Below are 12,429 nucleotides of genomic sequence, written 5' to 3'. Positions count from 1 at the left end.
GAGGACCTGATGTCAGCAAAATTATCCTGCCAGCCATTACCAGCATGCAAGAGGTCCAGGAAAGATGATGAGGACAAGCACACAGAACCAGCAGAAATATTCAGCCAGCCAGGTCCACCAAGGAAGAGGTCAAGGAAGAGCTCAAAGAAGAGCCCAAAGGGGGATGATGAGGACGACGACCCACCAAGGAAGAGGTCAAGGGAGGATGATGAAGACGATGATCCACCAAAGAAGAGGTCAAGGGAGGGTGATGAAGATGAGTACTTGGAGGTGGCAGAAATATGCAGCCAACCAGGACCATCAGGGAAGAGGTCACGGGAAGATGATGAAGATAGGGACAGGCCAAAGGCAAAAATCTTCAGATCGCTAGCTGAGACACCAATGAAGAACACTGACAATGACTCAGACTGAATTTAACAATTAGGTTTGTGTTTTAAGTGTTGTCCCTAACCCTAACCTTTCTGACCTGGGTATAGGTTCAGGCTACAGTAAATTGGGTACAGGCCACACAGGGGACAACTTGCCTCACCCTCTCTCTCCTACAGAGAGGAGAGGACTGACTCTATCTATCTATCTATCTATCTATCTATCTATCTATCTATCTATCTATCTATCTATCTATCTATCTATCTATCTATCTATCTATCTATCTATCTATCTATCTATCTATCTATCTATCTATCTATCTATCTATCTATCTATCTATCTATCACACGGATCGCATATTGACCGAACCAAAGACGGTTTAGAAACCAAGACACCCCATGATGAGTCAAAGCAGGGACTTTTTTTGGCCGCGTAAAAGTTCCTGGAGATGGTCCTTCAGGGGTGGTTCCTGCAGTGGAGACACGCACTAACTGCCCCGGGTGCTGTGAAATTACACCGAAGTTCATTCAGTGGTAACGCGCCTATGAAAAGTGAACACAGATTATGGTTGATTCTTTCACCCCATAGTCACCAAAGTAAATATTGGAGCCTTTTTTTTTTACACGCCACATCTCATTTTGAACATTTTGACACAAAAATGGCAAATTTCAGACGGACAAATCAGGATAATTTTTTTTGTTCAAGACCTGTCTTTGTCTCAACAACACACTCTCGCGAGATTTGGCATAGATCTCTTAGGTATATCATTGGCGCAGCTTATCATGAGGTATCTTGATAGTGGTACTTCTATCAGGATGGCTCATAAGAGGCTGCATCAACTGGGTGTGGTCACCCATGCCCCCACCTCATGTTGTGAACATGTGTGTGGATTTATAAAAGTTGTCGGTGGAAGAAAGTGAGCTATTTATATTTGGTAAGTTAGTGCGGGCTCGCGCAAACGTTAGTTGACGTTGCCTAGGAGATCTGTGCCAAATCTAGCTTAAGTGTGTTTTCTCCTGATCTGTCCATCTGAAATTTGCCATTTTGGTGTCAAAACATTCAGACGAGGCAGCACGGTGGTGCAGTGGTTAGCACTGTCGCCTCACAGCAAGATGTTTCTGGTGTTTGCATGTTCTCCCCGTGCATGTGTGGGCTCTCTCCATGTGCTCCGGCTTCCTCCCACTCACCAAAGACATGCAGGTTATGGTCACTGGCAACTCCAAATTGCCCAGATGGAAATGGTTGTCTGTCTGTATCTGAACTCTGTAATCTCCAGCTCCCTGGATCCTAGTGAGATAAGCGATACAAGAGATACAGAAGATTTAAAAGATGTTCAGGAGAGGAGTGGCTTGTGAAAAAAAAAACATGTTACATAGATACAGGAAGCTGACTTGTCATGGGGCATCTTGGTTTCTAAACCAACTCTATCTATCTATCTATCTATCTATCTATCTATCTATCTATCTATCTATCTATCTATCTATCTATCTATCTATCTATCTATCTATCTATCTAAAAAACGGAACCATGGCTTTAAAACCAAGACACGTACCCAATAGAATTTTTTATGTACTGTTACAGCCCTAATGAACTGCTATTGTCAGCCTTCCTTCTACTGCAGTTAATGTACCGAACATATTACTATCTCACACAACTCTGTGAAGTAGTCAGTATGTTCTGCCCCTTGGCTATAACTGGAAGCACCCTGATCAGCATCTCCTGCAGGTAATATAATTTAATATAATAAAATGAAAAAACAACTAAAACCCAAACCTTCCCTTTAATGTGTGCATTTCATATTACTCTATCCATCTGTTTAAAAATAAAAACACTGCAGGTCCTCGAGCTATGTTGAGAAGCTCTCCTCAGTCCAATGTAATTCATTTCCATTTGTAATCCAGATGAGGGAGTGAACATTTGCTACCATGAGTATAGGCACTGCTAGCTTGTCCACCATGTTTTCTGTATAGTACAATATTCCTGTTTACTTCCAGGCTTTTTCTTTGTAGCACAACAAACTGTGTCAGTGTTGTGTTATAATCTAATCTAATTGCTAAAACTAAAGCTTTATCTCTTTTCTTACTCCACTCTGCATTTCAATAAAAACGGAAGAAAATTGGGGTGTTCAATCAATTCAAAGAACCTATTTACATGAGTAAATAATGAGGATAAACCTGCACTACAACTTTAGAAACTTTTAGTTGATAGTTCCAGAAAACTATATTGGCCTGCTGCTGATTGACCCACTGGCATGTAAGCAGGGTAGAAGGGATTATCAATTACCAATGATCCCAAAGTCCAATAGCTGTTGTCCCAGTGCCAGCCTTCCACAGATCAGGCCAGAACCACATTTGCATAAGTAGGGTGCAGAAGGAAGTTGGCCTGGTTAACTGGTGCTTTGACACTACAAAACAGAAGATTTAACAGGTGTCTCATTTGTCTGAAATAGTTAAGCTGAATTTGAAAGTTGACATGAAAGTTCAGATATAGGCTATCTCTGGTGTGAATTTTTGCATAAACCCTTATAAAAGAGTAGAATCAGAGACTCATTCAACTGAAAACTGTCCAATTGTCCACTGATTTGACATAGCCCACAATAGCATTGGGTTGGTGATCGGCGGTGGCAATGTGAGTATGAGCACCATTGCTCTGCCAGAGGACTAAACTCCACACTGCACTGTCAGTAAGCATCCATCCTGCCTCATGTCCTCGGGCAAGACATGGCAGTTTTCTATCTGACCCAGTGCTCTGACCTAAAGGTTGAGTGAGATTAGTGATATCAGAATTCTCCCTCAGGGATCATTAAAATTCAAGTTGTTTAGCTCCTAAATCCATCTTTGGATCAGACGAAGCATCCAAATCCTCTGATGTGCTCATCAATCTGAAGCACTCTGGAGCACTTCCCTCCACAGGGTGGCATGGTTTCACTACAACACACAAACTCTTGCTTTGAAACACACTTAATGAATGACTCTGGCAGCTGGTGGATCCTGATGCCAGACACTGATTCCCCATGGCTGATGCACATGGTCAGTCTTTGCTACCGGACGATTATCATCAAAGGGGAAGTGCAGATTGCGGAGGGAGATGAGGTATCAGGAGAGAAGCAGCCTGTAGGCTATTTGTCACATGAGTTGTCAGGGACCATAAAGGCCAATAGTGAGCAGAGCTGATGAGAGGCACAGTGGTGAGATAAAATAAATGGTCCATGTTCAGATTTGCCTGAGCGGACTAGTGGGGGAACCTACTGTTTCAGAGTTTGTCGCGATGTCAACATCGCTGTAGTTGAGGGACCCTTACACTTGGTGCTCTGAAAAGCTGAATGAATAAACTGTACACAGCTCTAATTTAACGCTATAGTCTGACATTTGTTGAAATATAGGCTTCTTGTCTGGAGTTGGAGAGAAGAGTAAAACTTACCCATAGGACTACACAGTCAGCATACAGACTGCAATTTTTTAGCTAGTTATGCAGTGTTCAATTGCACTCGGAGCTCGGACAGATCCCTTGAACTCAGTACTCCGACTCAGGAATTCGGGTAGGATCCAAGCAGCCCAAGTCGGTTGGAATTACGTCAAAGCAAAATGGTGTTGCACTTTCTCCTCAACTTTTACTTACGTGTTGTCTAATTTGTGTTCCTACTTCCCCAGCAGTAGCCTACTTTTTAATGCTCGAAAGACACCTTAGTGTGGCCGGCCATGTTTTCCGAGGTTGCGCAATGAAACGCATTTACCTCAGAAGTCGGAATTTCCGACCTGGATCTTTCCGAGTTCCGACTGCAATCGAATGCAGCTTTATCCTCACTTTGTGTAGCTACTTTAGGTTGTTGCTTGGCAATGAGGCTAGCAGCAGGTTAGCATAGCTGTTTCCATGCAAGGCTATGGTCCCTAATTGTGTGTCCATTAATGGGTATGGAGGGGTCACATACAGACAGTTAATGTTCACACCTTGACAAAAGACTATGAGCATAAAATCTGCATGACAATGTGTCTCCTTACTTTTGAAAGTGCTTTGCAGACAGTTGAAAAAGGGATAATGAACAAGCCTGTCATGTTGCAGCACTGCAGCCAAACCAAACAGCACCATAGATATCCCCCACTCGCCACTGCTAATTATGAAGCCAAAGACATTTCTCCTCATGTGATTATAATGTTTTTTTATTTAAATTGCCCCCTTTGGCACAGTTGAGCTCCAGTAAGCAGCGCTGCTTCTCCACTGGGCTGGTTCGTTTAGTTCTGCTTGGCGACAGGCAGAAGGTACAGTAAGCTTGACTAAGCTTGACAAACTCGCTCCCAGGTTGCCTCTTAGGGATGAGGGATGGAGTGGATGAGAATCACATGGGTGCTGGGGTGATGTGTTGGCAGCCTCGACAGCCTGAAAGCAGAACGTGCAATGCAGCAGAAGCAAATCCTCTTCCCTGGTTATTGATTAACTAAGTGAAAGCAAGTGTTTTGATAACCATGCGTAGTGCGTAACTTTTTAATTTACGTTGACATGTAAGCCATTACCAGATGAGATAACGTAACAATTAAACTCAGCAGCTCCACAAATCTCTGGTAGGCCTATTATTTTTCAGTATTTGTTGTTTTGAATTTTGTGTCGGAACAGCAACATTCCCACACATTATGCACAGGAAATTGCACGTTTCCCTTATGAGTTTGACTGCAGGGGGTGGTGGGGGCGTGAGGGGGGAACTGAGTCTTCTAGCGATAGGTAGAAACAAAGCTGACAACCCAAGACACGGTTCAGAAGTGGAAAGAAAAAGCCTAGAAGTGAACGGGAATATTTGCCAGTTTTTTGCTTGTGTGTGTGACTGCAGGTGCAGCAGTTCATTTGTTTTTTGGTTTGTCATTATAAGCGGACTATTTGGCATTTTTGAATTGTTTGTCAGAAAAAAAACATGACGTTAAAGACATGACCAGGAGTTGGGCATTTGACTTATTTGATTGATGAAACCAAACAAATGGTCAGTGAATTATATTTGGGAACAGGAACTGGAGAACATTTGGCATTCTGCTTTGAAACATGATTAGGATGATTAATCAATGACCAAAATAGCCACAGCTTGTTTTTTCCCATTCTTTTGACTGTGATTGTGATGCCACAACAGCTGTTTGTTGGCTGCCATTCTTTCCTCTTCTCATTCATTGCATTTTGTTGTTGGTGCTGTTTGCAATCCTGTTTTCATATTGATACTGCCATGTCGTGTTACCTTGAGTAGGCTACATTTGAATAGTTAATAAAATATCATTGAGAGAAAAAAAAAGGGAGCAGTGTTGTGGCCCGTTGGTTAAAACTGCTGTGATAAATCATTCTCTTCTACTGTCACTGTCACTGTAGGAAGAAATGATCATCCCTCCCTGCTGCTTACATCTATACCCCCTCATGTAGAACTGCTCTTTTACAGAAATAGCATTAGTGTTGGCTGTTGGGTCCCGTGACGGATAAAGAGATGGTTGGGTGGTCGGAGGACGAACTAATACGCCTCCCTCTGAGCACCAGTTGGAGTGACCATCGTCATTCCCGAATCCCGACCCCCAGGGGGCTCCTGCTCCAGAAACCCCGCTCCGCATCCTCACCCCTCAGCCCCCATCCACATCCACACCCTCAACCCCCCACCCCACCCCAGCCGTGGCGGCGGGCCATGATACCCGAGTGCTATTACAAGTTCCAGTGTTGCCTAGCAACTGGCTGGCAGATAACAATTGGCGCCGTACATGGTGGAGATTTAGCACTGTTTATGGGGGTGTCAGCATGTGTGTGTGTGTGTATGGAGACAGAGGGAACTGGTGTGTGTGTGTGAATCCCTAATGACTGACACGAGTGTGTGTGGATGTGTCACCAGTGTCATGTTTCCCCCACAGCTTCCAGGCAATAAACTGTAAACTCAGCCACAGTGGTGATCACAACAAAACAGATGACCGACCGTATCGAACAGAGAGGCGTGTCGGTTTTTTTAGCCTCGCCGTCCCTCACTGATACAAATGGGGTGGACAAACCAATAGAGAGACCTGTCAGCATGATGCCATACAGCACTACACACTACACTCTCCTAAGTGATCACACACCTCTGTAAGACAATTTCAATAACAACCGGACCTTCGTGAAGTGAAGGTTTATTGCAGGGCTGTCATATTGCACTGCATTAGTTTTAGCTAAGAGCGTTTAATACACTGCCAACGGAGTGTAAATCTTAATTTATTAGAGTACAACCCTTTATAGCAGTGTTCTGTCTTCCAGATATGTCTTCTGAGCTTTGCCATGAAAGCTCAAGTGCTCTACTGGATAATGAAAGGTCACTCTTGAAGTTAATGTTCCAGGCCTCTTTCAACTTGGTTGTCATCTCACAGACCTAATTCAGTTGTTTTGAAGAGCCACTATCTCTTGGACTTGATGGTTCAGATGGGAGAGCTTGTCTTGACTGGATAATCCTCCTCCTCCTCCTTATTCCCGTCTCATTTGTCTTGTTTTCTCACCCTTAAATTAGCCACTGAAATTGCTGTTTAACATTTAACAGTTGGTTAATAATAGATGAGGGAGAGGTGTAAATGGGAAGGAATGCTGATTGTATAATTAGTTTAAAAGGTAAACTGTGGATGGTCGGGTTTGCCAATTGTTGTGTGTGAGAAATATCCTTTTTAGATGGCTGTGAGGAATATTAATGTGTGTGCTTTTTATTTATTTATTTATTTGTTGTCATGAAGTCAAATGTCTCTCAGGACAGCACCTAACACATTATCAGACCTGCATCTCTCTCTCTCTCGCTCTAACCCGGCACAGCACGCTGATATTTTTTCCAATAAATCCTGAATCCCTGAGGAATCTGAAAAGCGTTATGAGCGTGAGGGAGGTGTCCCTGATGTATACAGTCAATATCTCAGCAGAGCAGGAATAACTCCAATCTCTTCTGCAATGCCTTTTCTACAGGATTTGATTATTTTAATGTTTCCTGGTGAGGGCCTCTATATTATTCTTATATCCACACATTCAGATATTTTTGGGAGATTAAAAAAAAATGCGGATTGAAATTCTCTGGGATAATCGCAACAACTCGGCTTCAGAAACGTCTTATCTGTCAGCTCGTCTGTTCTTCTCCTCCCTCTTCCTCTTCTCTCCATCCCTACATGTTTCCCCCGTCCTCCCTCACACGTTTTTTTCCTCCCTCTCTCCCCATCTTGCTCAAATTTATAATTCATTAACACCACACTTTCAGACGCTCCAACTTGCTGCTCCCAGCCCCGAGCTTATGTCATGTAATAAAGCCTCTGAATAATGATGAAAAACAGAACATTTCATGTCACAACAGCATTTTGTTAATGTTTATTAATTGAGTTTTACATAATTAGAGCCTTGTTTCATGCCTGTTACACAGCCTGTCTGTCACCGCCTCAGTCTAAAATTAGCATGTGTCTGATATTTCCATAGGAAATTCATGGAATTACATGTCACCAAGATCCTGTTGTTTCAAATACAATAACTGTGGAGTTGATGTTTTTCAGTGTAGAGATAAAATTGATCAGTTGCCAGTTAGTTGAAGTAAACTTAACGTTCAAACTACTGCAGCCTTGAAACCTGACATGAACACCATTCAATATGAGATAGAGTCCTGTCATTAGCATACATGTGGTTTGTGGTGAAAAGTTGCGTTTGGCCTTGAACACTTCATTTCATATTTTGAATCAATTTTCACTTTAGCTTCCTGTGAAAGCTTCAAGTACACTCTGCCTCAGTTTGAAAAGCGCTTGACCGTGGCAAAAAAGAAAAGAAAAAAAAATCCATGAAACAGTGAGTTCTTATTTATTTTTCTTTCGATGAAGATTGAAAACCAACATCAATCAAAAAAAAAGAAAATCTTCATTTTCGAATGCCCTTTCAAAGTCCTTTTGCATATCAATGTACTTTTAATAGAATTTGGTTTTGAATGTGGCCGGCTGCATGTCACCTAGGGCTGTATATATGCACTCTTAGGAGAAAAAAAAAAGAAAGCAAGTCAATGCCATGCTCCCATTTTAAAGGAACATTTTTGCACTTTACACTTTAGCTCAGAGTCAGACGTTGGTGACATAATGGCCTGTCAGTTTGCATTTTGTAAGTGAATGTATGCAAAGCTGTGTAAGATGGAAATGACTCAGGACTCAGGAAAAACCTCAAAATGGATATGAATGTTATGACTAATGTGCAAAATACTGTAAATGATAATACTGTAAATATTCATGTATTCATTTAATAATTGAATTTAAACAGAGCGTGGCACTGACACCTCCACATCCACAGATTGAAGCCATCTGTGATCAAAACAAAGAAACCAATGCCAGAACGAATGGAGCAGTCGTGTATCAGATTTTTTACCAATTATGTTTGATTTTCATCATGAATATTTGCTTTAAACACATCCAGAGAACAGTTTGTACACAATCCAGTGGCTGAAGATGAGCTAAAATATGCTTTTAAAAAGCATACAAGTCATTGGTGTCACCTTAAAATGTGTATGACCCCAATTCTGACAGGTTAAATATTGTGAGTTATGGTTTTCACCTCTCACATCGTTTCATTTAGATGTTTTAAAAGTCTGGAAGAGAGAAGCTCTGCAGTAATGCACAGGGGAAAAACATGATTTTCTGGAGAAGAAATTGATCTTTCAGTCTTTCTTGCAGCAGGATGAAGAATTTACATTGAATGATAATCAGTATTGTTCATAAACTAGCATCCTAGTGTGGAAAAAAAACCCTGCGCATGATTTCATGTTTCAACACTGACCCTCCGACATCCAGCCACATGCTTCGACCTTAGAGACTTATTATATTTTAAAGAGCATCTCAACACAATTTTTGCCTTTTTCTTCTCGACATGAACTGATAACTGCCTTGAAATTTCAGTTCAGCTAAATTCACCCAGCACAACTCTCTAACCTTGACTGAATTGGTAAACACGTCTTCAATTTTTAAAAACATGCTGGAGGAAGGACGCTTTTTCTTCTCTCGGCAGAATTTCAGGCTGCTGTTACCTACCTTCTCCAAATTTGGGAAATCATGCACAACACACGCAGGTCGGTTATAGTTTATATCTCCTAACAGAAAAAATGTATCAGTCTCTTGTGACACTTTCAGGGTCCTGATGTCCAAATTGCTTTTTTCCAGCATTGATAGAGAATTGACAGAGTAAAAATAAAAGGTGAACTCCAGTCATTAGGTGGAGGTGAGAAACCATTAGTGTCCACTACGGCTGGCCACTTATTTTAAATAGCTGCCACTCCTCTGTTATTTCCTCATTAAGTTCAATAAAAAACCTCAGTGAGCTGAACCTACGAAGCTATGTTCATTCCTGCTTCCCCTACAAGTTAATGTTATGTGTCACTGCCTGCAGGCTTATGTATATTACATATCTGCCTCATATTGATTTTTGCAATATCACGTTTTATCTAATAAGTCTTCAAATAGTGGGGGTGTACTTTTCTATCAGACAAGATATTACTGTACATGTCTGCTCCATTCCCTGCATAGATTTGGCTACATGATTATATCAACAGCCAGAGGACACACACACACATACACACACTTGCACACTTCATACATAAACATAGAACACACATTTATGTCCCTTCATCACACACAAACACGCCTGTAGTGTGGATCTGCACATTAAGCTGCGGGCTTCATAAGCTGTTGCACACTCATCTGCACACGTCACCGTCGACACATGCACTCGTGTAAACTTGTTTTTCACCCTCTGTGACTGTTCCAGCGACTTGCCTCCATATGGAAAACCAAGGCCGCTTGCTGAATGCCTCCGCCAACAAAACATCTCTTCAGTGTCTGTCTCTCAGCGCTCAGATTGTCTTTCCTTAAGAGAAAAAAACTCTCTCCTCTGAGAAAACGGTGTTACATGTTTGTCCCTTTAGCCTCCATCAGACCAATCTGCACCTGCATGAGTGGACATCTAATAATGTCTCCCTTAGTCAGAGACTATCTCGTCTCTCGATGTAAAGCTCCATAGGGGATGAGTTGGAAAAATAGAAAAGGTAACTGGGGCAGCACCCAGGATGATTTGTAGAGGAGAGGGACATCCTATATGCAGTATTACAGTATGAAGCCCATTTAGATGTTCCGTTCAGGAGAGCACACGCTTGAGGCTAAAACTCGGTGCCGTTTCCATTTATTGTTTCACACTTGCTTGACTTGACTTATGAAGTAATATAAAAAAAACAAAAAACGTGTGTAGCTATACTTTTTACCTTGGGCGTTTTGCCTCCCCTGGCTCTTTGCAGATGATCCTGTCATTAGATGAAAGGAGCTAAACTTGCAAATTGTGAATTTATCTTGGTGTTTATACTTCCTCTTACTACAGACTAACCAGGTTGTTAGAAAAACTGTCATAAAACTCGTGCGGGGTGTTTGGTTGAGTGGTATTACGTTCCTTAATTAAGACAGGCTATCAGAATAATGTCACTGCGCTACTCTTGTGAGGCTTAATAATCACTTCCGCAGTTACTGACTCAGAAATTAAATGAATAAACGCAGCACGTCTAGAGCTTTTATTATCATTTAATGAATATGTTTTTTTTTACAGTGTGTCCTTAGCACTTATTGAAATATTCTTCCCTTTTCTACAACTTCAACCACTAATTGGCAGCGCCCTCTCTACAAAGGTCCTATGAACCTCCATCCCCCCCTTTTCACGTTCAACACATGTTCTCAGAGTGCTAAAGCGCGTCCATCTCACACATCTGTCGGCCAGTGCTCATCTCAATGAGTGATACTATAGAAGAGTCAGTGTACTAGCGCTGTGAGAAGCTCCAGTCCTCTTCTTTTCAGTTGGTGCACAGTGACCTCGCAGTCACACGGCTGAGAGTCGGAGAAAAGAGGACCTTGTTGTTTCTCTTACACCATGTTTGTCAGTCTTTCATTATCAGAGCAGCAATTTCCAGTTTATCTCTCTCCATACAAATATGTTGGAGTTGGGGGAGTGCACATTGTGTGTGTTCTATAGATTTTTTTAAATTATCTTACATGAGAACGGCACCTTGATTCTTTATTGAACTTATATTATGTGCATGTGGAGTGTAGCTACCTTGGCCAGCTCAGAGAAGAAAGAAAGAAACACCTTCACACAAGGACAAAAAAAATGCAATTAGCAACTCAAGAAATTGAAGTTGAGAAAACATGTTTTAAAGTGTGAAGGTTCTCATCCAAACTCATATCTATTATTGTCATAGACATTACATAAAACCTATAACACTGTATCCTCTGCTTGGACAATCTAAACGGCGAAAACTTTACTTGTTTCATTCTAAGCTGTATTTACATTCATCGATTTGGGCTAATGAACTGGTTTGATGAAATATAGAGGAATAAATGTGTGGAAAATCTTGGCTTTTAGCAGGACTGGATTCAGTTTTATGATTCAGTGTAGTGCACAGTCTTATTCATGAGGTTACAACTCAATTACTGAAGCATTTAAATTGATTTCTGGAGGTATACCTCACTGGTTAGCCTCAGCTAGCAAGATTACACTCACTGCATTCTGATTTTCACCTGTGTTTCTTGGTTTTGTTTGTAATTTTCCGACACGGATAATTTGAATCTCATCAATATTTACTAAGTTATTATACAGCGTTCTGAGTTTTGTTCCATTGCCTCATGCAGCTTTGTGTGACTACAAATACAGATGTTATCGTTCTATTATTGCATCAATGTTTTGCTGCATCACTCGTGCTCTTGCATCAGGCCAATTCTATTGTGAAACATTTTGCCGAAGGACTGGGACTGAAAATGAACCTGCTGGTTTCCACTGGCACAGCCGCAGAAATATTGATTATTGTGCACAGAGGAAAAAATGCATCATATGTAAATGAAATAGTCCAGGTACACCAGAGAGCGAATCGACTGTGATGTATGATGCATATTTGTACTTTGCATAAATTGTCTATTTATACAATTGGTCTGAGAAACTGTTTCCCCTCAGTGTTAGTCATCTGTCTGTAACGAGGCCAACTTGTTTGCTGATGTCATTTGTTCTTCTCGGAGCCGTGGTGGACATTGTGGTCAGCTGTTTTAACTGAAGCAC

Source organism: Trachurus trachurus, assembly GCF_905171665.1.
Source record: "Trachurus trachurus genome assembly, chromosome: 19".
Lineage (NCBI taxonomy): Eukaryota > Metazoa > Chordata > Actinopteri > Carangiformes > Carangidae > Trachurus > Trachurus trachurus.
The sequence above is the reverse complement of the archived record's forward strand: the minus strand, read 5'-3'. Positions refer to the sequence as shown.